The sequence below is a fragment of the Calidris pugnax genome, unplaced genomic scaffold (assembly GCF_001431845.1).
Source record: "Calidris pugnax isolate Ruff unplaced genomic scaffold, ASM143184v1 scaffold287, whole genome shotgun sequence".
In the NCBI taxonomy this organism is placed as follows: domain Eukaryota; kingdom Metazoa; phylum Chordata; class Aves; order Charadriiformes; family Scolopacidae; genus Calidris; species Calidris pugnax.
In genome coordinates, this window is record NW_015091025.1 from 7,544 (window position 1) to 20,482 (window position 12,939).

Sequence of the window (12,939 nt, forward strand, 5' to 3'; positions counted from 1 at the left end):
CCGAGTGTGTGAGTGTTCTTAGGTTCTCATGTTATTTTAATTTGAACAGCTCTTTAATAAGCATGTGTAATGAAGTGCCTCGTAATGATAGTGGTCTCTACTGGCTCTGGCAACTAAAGCAAGTGAATGGCTTGGATATTCTGAGGAATTAGTAATCCAGTTTATTTTCTCTCCAGTATTGCTGTGCTGTGTATTTTCTTCACCCACCCACCCATCCACGGTTAAATCTTCCGTTATTATGAACAGGAAGCTTTTCAAAGCAGGATCATTAGGGCCCTCCATTAGGCAGTTGTACTCATGTTTTCCTGATACAGTGGGATTCCTAACCTCACAGGGGCTTTTGAACATCATCACAGCATAAATGATGATAAAATATGTTTCTTAAATGTTTCCATGATATACGCTACTCAATGAAACTGCCAGTTTGGAGTAAAATTTAATAGGCTCTCAAGATGAATAATAATTGAGAAATATTTTGTGCACGTTTGTGTGTATATTTATATTTATATATGTTTTAATACCAAAGGAACTGAAGCTTTACTAACTGGAGGGCAAAAAACAATCTACTTTTCTTTTTTCTTTCTGCCTTTTCTAGGGTCTTTCTCTAACTCTGGCAGCAGATGCTACAAGATCACCAGTGATGACTAAGAATTTTGCTGCTTTATTGCTGAAAGGGGCTGAAGCATTTAGATGTGAGGCAGCTGATCCGGCCAAACCCCACTATATCTGTTAGTCAATGTAACAGCAAAAGTGGCCTCCATGGGAGAAAATGGTAAGAACTGTTTTCACATTGTGACACAAGTATTTGTCCTAAAAATTGCATCAGCTGCTTTGTCTGATTCATGGTCATGTAGTGAATACTGTAGTTATCAGGTGTTTAAGATATGTGTTATAAATAACAAAACAAATATTTAAGGAGTATACAGTCAAAGGTTTGTTTTTGAAAGTGTATTTATACAAGAAAAGATGACCACTTAAATTGTGTGCTGTCTTATTATTTTTAAGAACAAATCTGCATAGATGGCTTTTCCAGAGAACTGGTTGAATATAGTTTCAGGAGGATTTGTGATGTGCCCCAGAAAATTCCCTCCACCTCAGCCAGGCCCAGCACCCTGTCTCACTTCAGGTTGTGATCATGATGAATCTGGCATTTTTGAGCTACTGGTAATCCCAGAATTGGCAATTTTGCCAGAGAACCCCCAAGCAGAAAGACTGATGGGTATTGCCTGGGTGTGTAATACTCTTTCCTCCTACTCACCATGACCCTAAAGTCTCAGGACACGCTGTTAGTGATGGCTCTACAGCTGGAATAACAAATGGAATCATGTACTTCGAGAAGTCAGGATGAGTTTTGCCCCTGTTTTCACCTGCCCAGAATCTTGCATCCTAGTTTTCCTATGGATTTCAGCTCCTTATGTCCTTAGAAATGAGGTAGTGGTGTTAATACAGGAGGACAGACACAGTCCAGGGACGTTGGCTACTTCAGAAAATGTTCATTATACGTGCTGCTTATATTTCATGAGGTGTCTTTGAACTGTGTATCCAACCTCCATTTGGTTCCCTGAAATGCCCCTTGGTTTTTGCTTCTTTTTTTTGTTTCTAAACTTGTGCCTAAGTTCTGCAAATATTTGGATAATATCATTTTAGCTCCACGTCTGGGATTAGGCCCGTTGCCACTTTTTGCCATACACCATGTTAATTATTTTCTCTGCAGACGGCGTGTTAGCTTGTAACCTCCAGGTTAAGGGCTGGGGATAAATTCCAAATCTTATTAGTCAAACTTTATTTCTCTCCATGTGTTGTTGATTCCATTTCAATCATCCACAGAGCTGTATAAATACCAACATGGGTAACCATAATTTAAAAGTAAAATCTCAGGGCTGACTTTCCTAAAATGAAACACATGTTAGAGTTTTACTACAACTGAGGTTTCAGAAGTTTTATTTCAGTTCCAGGCTGTTTTTGGAAATTCTTCATGGTGCAAGAAATTCAAGCTTTAATCCTTATGATTACTTTTTTGAGAATGCTGTTTCTTCTTTTGTGGTGTTACATAAAATAGAGGCTGTGAATAGCTGTCTAATGGTCCCAGAGCCTCAGAACAGCCCCAGAAAATTTTACCAAAGACATTCTGTTGATAGTTACATTCTCAACTGTTGCTCTGTCATCTTACTAGAAACTTAACAAGATAAATAAATTGGAACATGAAGTAAGTATATATCTGGAGTAATGCAATTCTGAAATAGGGAAACTGGCCAAGACATGTCTAAATCTCTCTCAGATACATAGCTGAGAGCTGAAGAAACGGAAAGATTTCCACTAAGGAGAGTGTGTGCACATAGATATATCTAAGTTCTGGGTAGAAGCCAGAAGACTGGACACTTCTGTGTCTCAAAAAATATAAGGTGTCTCACAAAGATGTGGTTCAAGAGCAGCAGGCTCAATGCTGGTGTAACATGGGCTGAATCCGAGGAGCAGGATCCGTTACGGCGTAGCCATGGCAGTGTGTCAGTGTGGTGTTACTCAGCTGCTGGCTCTGCTGCCTGGGACGGAGCTGCTTTTACTCTTGGCAAGTGTCAGCTGCCTTGACCTCAGACACCAGTGTCTCTCCCTGACATTATGTCCCGTTCCTCGGGGTGTCGTCAGGGCTTGGGGCACTCGGGGCTTCTCCTTGAACTCCTGTGAAGATGCGATTCGAGCGGGACCACGCCACTGACCTTCACATGTTCCACCTTGGACTTCCTGCAGAGCCAGAGGAGAGAAATGCTTAGAGTACTTTCAGGCCTAAGTTAAATTCTTGTGCTGGAAGTGGGGTTACGCTGCAGGGTACAGCTAAGCAATCTAAAGGGAATCACCCTCCGGAGGCACCTCGCTCTCTGCAGTAGCCTCTTACTTTAGGTATCAAAATGAATGTCTAGTATTGGGTGACAGGGTTATCCTACAGCCCATAACAGGGCAAGGCATGAGCATTTAGGAAACAAATTTCTTAACCAGTGACTTATCTCTAAAGGACTCAAAAATAATGGCTCTTTGACAATAGCAAGTGGCCCAGGGCGTTTCCTGTTTTGGTCTGAGTTCATCTTTTTCTTTTTCTTTTTTAAGCATTTATTTTTATTAGTATTTCAGGCTGGGCACTGCCCATGCTGCAGGAAAAACAGAAGGCAGGGACCATAATAGATGCTAGACATCTGTCCTGCCCAGAATGAAGTCATGCTCCTGAAAAGAAGAGCCTGTATTGGTGCTGTGCAGTCGGACTACAGTGCTCTTTGCAGCCCTGGGAGAGAAACACAGTCTTTTTACCTCAAAGTGAACCAGCAGATGATGTTCGCTCTCCACAACTCCCTGAAAGGAGGGTGTAGCCAGGGGGGGGTCGGTCTCTTCTCCCAAGGAACAGGCAATGGGACAAGAAGAAATGGCCTCAAGTTGTGTCAGAGGACGTTTAGGATGGATATTAGGAAAAAAATTTGTACTGAAAGGGTTATTAAGCATTGGAAGAGGCTGCCCAGGGCAGTGGTGGAGTCACCATCCCTGGAGGGATTTAAAAGCTGGGCAGAGGTGGTGCTGAGGGACATGGGTCAGGGGTGGTTTGGGCAGTGCTGGGTTGATGGTTGAAAGGTCCCTTCAGACTTGATGATCTGAAAGATCCCTTCCAACCTGGCCAATTCTATCATTCTATAAAAGATGAAGAAATCTCTTGAAGTCTCAGGTGCTTCCGATTAATAAGCAGCTAATATTTGTAACACATTCTTACACCGTTATTTCCAGCCAAATCAACAAGTAGCTCTCCATAGCCAAAGAAGAGGTGGGAGAGCAGAAGATGGGCAGCAGTGCTGGTGGGACAGAGGGGCAGGGCTGTGTCTTTTCTGTCGGGCCGTCGTAGGTGGGCTCCATGGCCCATGGAGTTGCCTCTCTGGCAGTTCTTGAGCAAGGAGTCAAAGAGGCAGGTGGCTGGGCTGGATGGCAGCCTTCGGGCACATCCAGACTTGCAGAGCGGAGATAGGGAGGATTTCCAAACATAGCTCCAAATGCAGTTCTCAGTTTGGCACTGCCCTGCCCCATGTTGTCACAACACGCTGCAGCCCGGGGACAGGCAGCGTTTTGCAAGAGGCCAGGCTTCCCCACCGAAAGGCTGCTGGCACCTGAGAGCTGAAGAAATGGAAACCTTTCCACTGAAATGCTGGGTGTTACCAAGCTCTGGCTGATCCGACCCTCCATACTCAGAATAAACCCCAAAACTGAGATGTAAATGGTGGAATCCCATCATTAGTTACTGGGGTTTGTGCACCTGAGTTGCCCGTTGCTGCCTCAGCAGATTGCAGGACCTGCCTGCAGTTCCTCAGGTGCTTTTGTGTGGTGATGCCAAGTCGTGCTACCACACTTCATCACGTATGTGGGGGCACTGAAGCACACACACGCGTTTATAAAGCACCATCAGATCTTTCTGGGTGAATGGCATTATAAAATGAAGATAATTATTCCAGAAATTAATCCAAATAGTCTATGTAAAGCAGATTTTGGTATTGTGAAAAGAACTAAAACATGCAACAATTTAGGGGTAAGGGAGGAATCCTTTTATTTTAAGGATAGTATTAGTATAGTATAAAGTTAGAAATGAGTCATTCTCTAAATCATTTCTAACTGGGTGACTCATGCACTTGGCAAATTAATTATCCAAGAAAAATGACTCAGGAATAGATGCTGTAGTTTTATTATTGTTTTAATCAGATGGCTATTGCTGTTACAAATAAACATGAGGCTGGATTTCAGGTATAACAAACGTAGCTGTACCCTGCAAGTTCTGCCACGGTGCTGCTCGAGGATGTGTTACACATGCCACATTTTTTAATGTGCTTTTTTGTTTTCCTTTTCAGGTGGATGGTGTAGCAAGTTACTGGGTCTCGAAAGGAGCCATGGCCACTAAGAGTCTCAGCAGTGAACTGATGTGGTATGTATTTCTTTCTCTCCATGAACTGTGATTTATTAAAGCCTCACCACAGGAATGTTCCTGTGAATAAACGTTTCACCTCAGAATTCTTAATAAATTGGTTGATGAGTATTATTGAGAATGTTATTGATATGGGGACGATGGGAAGCTCCATGCCATCTTGGCTTGGGATGGTTGTAGTACCATGTTGTTGGCTGTAACCCTCTCTGTTTTGTTTCTTTTTCTCTCCCTGCCCTTCTCCCTGGCTGCAGTTTGGAAGGTGGTATCACAATGTGGGGCTGAGCTGATGAAACGACAGCTAATGCCGACGCCTGCCAATGATGGGAAGAGAACACAGACCTCAAACTTGGGATCACTGGCCTTTTATTAGGCAAGTCCATTGCTCATCTTCCCCTTTCCCCCCGGTTCCCTTTGTTCCCGTTCTTCCTCTGGATTATTAACTCATATCAAAGTTCAGTGTCACTGCTTGCCGGGGATCCAGTTTCATTTGGCTCTATGTATCCTCTTTCCTAAACAAGTCAGGTGTTACCTCCATGTTGGCCAGTCATCAGGCAATGAAAATGTGGAACACTATTTCATTGTAATAGTCCTGAAGGATTCCCAGCTGAAGGAATGGAGGGGACACTCTGGCACATTTCAGTGAGATCTTCATGTTTCCCAACTATGATTCTTTAACTGAGAGTTGAAGTTTCTAGTGACATTAGAAATCATTGATGTTTGTTGCAGATGCCTATACATCCCTACTCTAAAAAAGCAGGCTGTTTGCTAGTACAGCTGAAATTACTCCTGCACTGGGACAGGAGGACTACTTAAGAAAACTGTAGTCTTAAGTAGTACTTTCTATTTATTTATTTTGTTCCATTGTAAATATAGTAAACAATAGATTAAATAACTATTGACGTAGAGAATAACAAATAATTTCAAACAAGGACTTCAAACAGCGTGATTTGAGGTCAATAACCTCTGTGCCCAGAACTTTGATCATGCTGGTGACAGCCAAATGACATAACTTTATGTACATGCTTTTCACTGAATTCTACAAGCAGAACAGCAAAATGTCAGTGACGTGAAAACATGTTTCTAATGGGCCAAGGGAGCTTCAACAAGGGAAGCTGATATTGATGAGTTAATTTGCTGCAACTGCAAGCAGGGGTGGGTTTTTTATTTGTGTTCTTAATCGAAATGGATCCTGTTTTCAATGAGCAGCAGGAAGGAGGAGTCTTTCCAGGGCCCTGCCATATCAGAGACAGCTTGTTCTGCCTGATGAAATCTAGGTTTGACTGCTAATTGGCCAACCCGAAGCATCGTTAGATTTCTACCCAATTTTGCTGAGGTTGTAACTTCTGGGGAACTGAAGCTGTGTCTTGAATCTATGATTGGCTGAGAAAAATGAGGAATCTTGTTAAGAAAATTAAGATATTCTGATGTTTTTCAAACAGAAGTCTTTCAGCTTTCTAATACAGCACTGCCCCTGGCCAGGCAAACGAGTTAACAATCTGAAAATGACTGCAACTAAATTTTCCCGTTGAGGGGCATGGGTATTTTAACTTCTGGTTTGGGTCAGACTGATCCAAATACGGGTTTTAGTTTGGAGGCAAAACCTGTCTGCAAGTCCCTTCTCAGCTCTCTCACTACTTCTTGTTTTAGCATTGTTGCTTTTGTTCCTTTAAATGGGAGGTGAGAAGAGCAGTTCTTCACAGTTGGTGAAGTGTCTGAAGATCTGTGGGTACAGAGCACTATGGAAGTGCAAAGTGTTTAAATTCAGAACTATGTGAATGTCATCTTCCTTTTTCCTTAGGCCAGTCTGTGCTGTGACTGAGATCAGTCTACTTATCATCAAATTTCTACTTGGCTGGTTAATAGGGGGGAGAATTGCATTTTTCTATTTTAACCACAGACTTTTTAGTTCACTGAAACTAGGGTTCCAGCCCGATTTCTCTCTGCAGGAAAGAGAGCTTTTTTTTTTTTTTTTTTTTTTTTTTTTAAATTATGTTTTCATTAATCAGGTAGTCTTTGCTAATCCTGTGAAAACAGTGGTGATGTGTCAATCCAGTGCTGTTTGCATTTGCCTCAATGGGAATGAATCCACTCTGCAAACGACTTGGTTTATGTAGGTGGTGTTTAATTTATATGTTCTGGGAGAACGTGGGAATGAATCCACTCTGCAAACGATTTGGTTTATGTAGGTGGTGTTTAATTTATATGTTCTGGGAGGATCTAAGGTCTGAAAACTGTCAATAAGGAGGAGGTCGTAAATCAGACGGCTTTTATTGGTTTAGGATTTTAGGTCAGGCGTATCAGTTCCAGTTTATACGGGGTTTCAGTTGTGGCTGTGAATGTTGTGTCATTTGTGGGGATTCTCTTATTTGCAGTCCTTGCCCAGGGACGCCTGGTGACCCCTGCAGCAGCATTTTCATCTGCTGGGGTGGCTGCACCTTCCTCTGGGCTTATCTGCTTGTTCGCTTTGGTTTTTCTTCTCCTTTCCTTCCAGGAGGAAATGGAGTGAAGATAAGCTACATGTCTCCTTTGGTGTTGTAAGTCACTTTTATAAATGGAGGAAAAGCAAATCAATTGGTGCTTATTACTTTTAGAGCAGTCGGGCAAAAAGTAGGAGAGATTGATATCTTAGCCCTATCAGTTTTGTTTTTAGTGGATATGGTTTTGGATAAGGCTTTGGTAAACAAAAATGGTATCTTTGTCTCCTGTTGTACAGAGGTACACGATGCGTGTCTTTTGTCTCCCCATGGTTGAAATGGCTGGCACCAAAAGTAACTGGGTAGCTTCTTTTATCTGACTCCCATGTCAAAAATAAGGCTAAATGTGTCAAATTTGGCTAGCAGTGTTCATGAGATTGAGGAGTCTGATTTACCATTCTTGGGTAGAAAGAACAGTAGATGTGTATAATTAGGACTTGAGGTGTGAGTGTCAAAGTGGTGCTTTGGTCCCAAGGTGTTCAGTCCTGTGTTACAGGGTAACAGAAATGTTTGTTTCTTAGACCCTTTCAGGTTAATCATTGATTCAAAGAACTTGTTTTGATGACCCAGATGGTCTGTTTGAGTCTTAAATTCCCATTAGACCAAGTTTGTGTTTCTGCTAGTTACATTTTATTACAAGAAAACAAATATTTTGGTGACACTGAGATTCCTGCAGTGAAACACAAGTTGCCTTCTGTGCAGGACAGACCCTGGACATTACTTTCTTTTGGGTTTTTTTCACAGCGTATCAAATGAGAGGACAGAAGTCTATGATTATAGTTCTGTTTTTCTTTTTTTTGTGTGTGTGTACATAGTTTATATTGACCTTGTAAAAACCTGAAAGCTCTAAATTGGCCTCGTGAACAAAACAAAAGGCATTGCACAGGACAAACTCTTCACTGTAATATTTACTCTGAAAGGTCACCAGTCCCCGAAATACCAGAGGATGTAGCTACAGCAAACCAGCCCAGTGTTAGCCTCCTGTTCTGTTGTTTCCCTTCTTTGGTACTAGGTAGTTGGAGCCTTTAGGAACAAATTTGTCATTTATAGCACAGCCCCTTCCTACACAAGTCTCTAATTCTTTGCAAACATGGATAAAAAAGATATTTATATCAAGATTAGCGTATGAGTTTTGTTGTCTGTGGTTTCAGCTTAATCTCACAAGGACATATTGAATGTTTTTGCAGCATCAAAACCCTAAACAAATCTTTGGCTTATCTCTCTGAAAGCAAAGTCATATTGTTCAAGTACAAAAGTTTTACATCCAGATTATTTGTGGTGTTTGGACTTAACCCCGTGCTTAAATGCGCATCCAGACCCAGGCGCCTGCTGCTGGGGGGGGTTGAGGAGAGGTACCAACACTGTGTCTATTTCCCATTTACGCTCATTCCCATCTGTGGCCTAGTTTGGAAGAAGGAAAATCAAAGCTGTGTGTTGTTTCTGCCCTATGAGGAGAGGTACCAACGCTGTGTCTATTTCCCATTTACACTCATTCCCATCTGTGGCCTAGTTTGGAAGAAGGAAAATCAAAGCTGTGTGTTGTTTCTGCCCTGTGCTGGGCACTTCCTACACATTCAGCCAAGCAAAATGAGTCTGAATACACATGTGAAGGTAATTGGCCATGGGGAAGCAGTCAGGAGCAAAGGCCATGGTTTTCTCTACCAAATGCTCTGCTACTTGTTGCAATCATTTCTATTTTTTTTTGTGATGATGAACAGTATTTCTCAATCGGTGGGTTGAGAACTTGCATGTTTTCCAGTTACATGTTGTATATTTAAGTTCAATAGTTAAACAGCAGTACAGTAAGCCAGATACTTTGGTGGCAGATAGAGTGGATGGGGGCAAAGGGGAGTGTATTTGAAAGAAGACTTTTACCTTTTTTATATCCCTGATAGTTTGAATCCGTTACCTGGCTTTTCCTTTGTTACAAAATCTCTGCAAAATAGAGACTGTGGCATGGAAAAAGGATGATTCACCTCCGACACCTACTTCATCTTCACTGGCTTGTACTCCTAAGAAATAATCAAGGACTAGATTTTAAATGTTTACTAATTTGGGGACTTCTATTTGAAATGTCTGAACTAGGGCACTGAAGGCTTTTTGTTTGCTGTAAAAGATGGGCACCACCAGCTCTGCCAGGGATCAGTTAAAGTTGTGGCCAGTAAATGTAGCTGCAAGTGGAGGTGGGATGTCTGGGGAACACGGAGAACCAGAGGTGTTGGCAGGGAAGGCTTTCCAAGGAAGAGGTTCTGGCTGTTCTGTGACTGCTGCCTGGGGTTTTTTTCGGTTGGGATGAACGAGGGAACCACAATCTCTAACCTCAGCTCAGAACTGCCAGAAGGAAACTGTTGAACTGCCAGAGGGAAACTGCATGGCCACAGGGATGGGCAGGCTGGTCAGACGACTTCTGACTCTCATCCCCAGACTAGGATATTGGGTTTAGATATTTGTCATGTCCTAGTCCAGATAATTCTTTCCAGGTAGCATCTGTACTGCCTGTGAGGACACTCAGCTGGGCACTCAGGAGTTCTGTCTGTGCCTTCTTTGTCATCAGGGAAGTGAGAGAAGGTTCCTCCTGAGGGCTGCTGAGACCACCAAAGCAAAGTTCCTGCTCACACAGGGCGCCTTTCCCCATCTTCCTCTCCCTCATTGGAGACACACCAGCTTCAGCTCTGAGCAGGCAAACGGGGCTTTTCTTCAGTAAATCAAGTTTAAGTGTCACAGAAGGTGTAATCAGAGGGAGCCTGCACCAGGAGGTGGGTGGGGAGGGAAGGAACTGATGGGCTCAATAGAATCTTTCTTGGCCTCAATCTGGCAAGGATTTAGGCATCTGATGGAATTTATGCCCTTCCTCTGTCATCTGCGGTCGGTGTCCCCTCTAAGGAAGGAGGATGCTGGTGCTGGCTGGTGTCGTAGTCAGGCTTCACTTTCTGGTGGTCACACTGGGAACACCAAAGCCCTTTGGGTCCTGTTTTAAATTCTCTGTCATTGCATTTTCCAGATGAGAATTCTACACAGTTCTAGAGCTGGTTTGTCCTATGGGATTTGTCATCATACAGTTATGTTTGGCTGTTCTTCTTCTCACCCTGCGATTTAAAGTAAGGGGAAAAGAGCATTATAATGTATTTCAAACATGTGTCTGCCGAAGGTCCTGCACATGCCAAAAAAGTAAGGGTTTTTTGCCAGTTCTGAAAAGAAATTAGGAAGAAATACTGGACTCCTAGACTTGGCACTTTCCTTTTGATGTGTGTTATACCTAAATCAAATCAACAGTATCTGATTTCTTGCAAGGAATGCTGTTAGTATTTTTACGTTAATTTATTAGGTTGTACTGTATTTGCTTTATTTTCAATTTTTATATTGCACTGGTGCTCTGTAAGACTTTTTTGGCTCTTGGCTAATGGATTTCCATGTGAGCTGCACCTGCTTGATGCTTATTTTAGCTTGGCCTTGACCAGGGATCCGGGAGCCCCACAGAACGAGGGAGGAGGAACTAATCCTTGTATGTTCCTAAAAATTTCAGGCCAGGTTGCCTGATAACACACCTGGAAGGGTGGGGTTCTGTGTGGTTTGGTCTTTGTGGTTATGGGGTTTTTTTTTTCAGTTCCATTGGTTTTGAAACTGGAAGGGCTGGAGCACAGCACTTTGCATCCAGTGGCAGAGGATCTTAACCCCGAGGTGGTCATTATCTTGCTGCAGCTGACTCATGGAGTTAGAGAATTGCAGCCTGGCTCTCCGTGTTTATAAACAAATAAATGGAGGTGGCAGAAAGCTGGGAATCTACAGTGCAGGGATGGGATAACCCATGGGATGTGTGCCGTGGGGTGTGTCTCAGGCAGTGAGTCACTCTAGCAGGGTACTTCAGGTGCTTCACTGCTCTGAGCCCAGTGCCAGCAGTGTTAGAGACTGACCCTGCCACACGTGCCCTGACTGCACTGGTGCCTGTTGGATGTGCCACCTAGTTCTTGACTTGGAACAAGCTGCAAACCTCATGAAGTTCAACCAAGCCAAGTGCAGGGTCATGGGATTCCTTCCCTTAAAACCCTTACCTTCCCAGCAGACATTAAATATACTCTGATTTTATTCCCTTTGTCTTAATTGACGTTGCGGAAGAGCTGAAGAATTCTGAAATCGAACTCGAAGAGGGTATGTAAAACCTTTCCAAAAGCCCATCCCAAAATTAAACAAGTGTAAACAAAAATAATATGAAAAATGGGGTGTTTTGCAGTGCAGAAATCTGTTCATGTGATATTAATCAGTACCAGAGTCTGAAATTGTTTAGATAAAGCAGCACATTGGTTTGAAACCTAATCTTTCCACAACACAAAGAGTTTGGAAAGTGTTTTCATCCATTTCTGCTGGAGGGTTTATGAGATCGGGGAAACTTCCACACTGAGAAGTGAATCTGTCCCTGTGCATAAAACCTGGCACTTGCTTTGGACGGTCTTTAACCTTTCTCCATTTTTATATTTTCCCCAGCATTATTTGAGGTGACATTTGTGGCTGTCACATGCCACTGGTCTGCACTGACCCTGAACTTGTCCGTGATTCAGATTGTATTTTCCTGACCTTCTCCTTCTCTTCAGCGTGGTCTAGTCCATGGCTGTCCTGGGAATAATTGCACTATATATACAGCAAATTATTAGAGAATTATTTAATTAGAAAGAAAAGATTGGTAAGAACCTCAGAAAGGTGTCTAGGCCATGCCTTCCCCTTGCTGTAACTGGGGCTCAGCTCTCCCCAGGCTGTTCCTCACAGCTATTAAACAAAACTCAGAACGTTTTGGGGCTGGTAGTTACAGCAGTTACGACGCACGAGGCTATGAGGAAAATCTGGAGTGTTTTAATCATCTGGAGAACGTTGGTTGCTGGTTTTGAAGAGGAGGAAAATTTTACTTGTTCTTTGTTCTCAAAAATTCTTTCTTCATTCTCAAAAATTCTTTCTTCGTTTCCCCAGCTTCACTCCTGTGTGTTTTTGCTGTGGCTTCCTCCCAGTTACCAAAATGTGACGTTCTGGTCCCAGTCAAGGCGTGGGATGTCACGATATCTCTCAAACGAGGCCATTTCTGAATACCCTGTCCCTGTCTGGGGGCGGTCAGGACAGCTCTCCTTGCGGTGTAGGTGTTTTAAAGCGGAGGGCCTGAGTCTGGTGCTAATTTTAGGGGTGAGGAGGAGCCGTGCTGTGCCCTGTCCTCACTTTAAGGCCGGTCGCCCGTGGAGCGAGGGGCAGGTCCTATAAAGAAATGACCTTGGTGCGCGGAGCCAAATTCAATGAGCGTTTCTTTTGGAGTTGCAGCCCGCCCGGTTGTGGGTTGTGTCCGCCCGAAACTGAATGTGTTTCATTCAGAAAATGTGGTTTCACACATGGATGTGTGTGTGTGGGGGGTAAATCCCGGCCGGGCCGGGAGAGCCGAGGGACTAGGAGAGCCCGAGGTGGGACGCGTTCAAGGTCACCCCGCTCCCTCTGCGCTGGGGCGGAAACGCCTGGAAACGGGACAAACCCCTGACCGGCGCCGGTGATGCG

The 12,939-nt window shown here is 43.4% G+C and overlaps 1 protein-coding gene across 1 annotated transcript in view; it reads left to right on the forward strand.

The window, feature by feature from the left end:
* The first annotated feature begins 608 nt into the window (after positions 1–608).
* The window catches only part of PANK1 (pantothenate kinase 1), a 38,107-nt gene continuing 25,776 nt past the window's right edge, over positions 609–12,939 (forward strand). The window contains exons 1-3 of the mRNA XM_014955879.1: positions 609–772; positions 4,869–4,942; positions 5,194–5,312. The gene's annotated coding sequence lies outside the window, so the exon portion shown is untranslated. The remainder of the gene's footprint in view (positions 773–4,868; positions 4,943–5,193; positions 5,313–12,939) is intronic.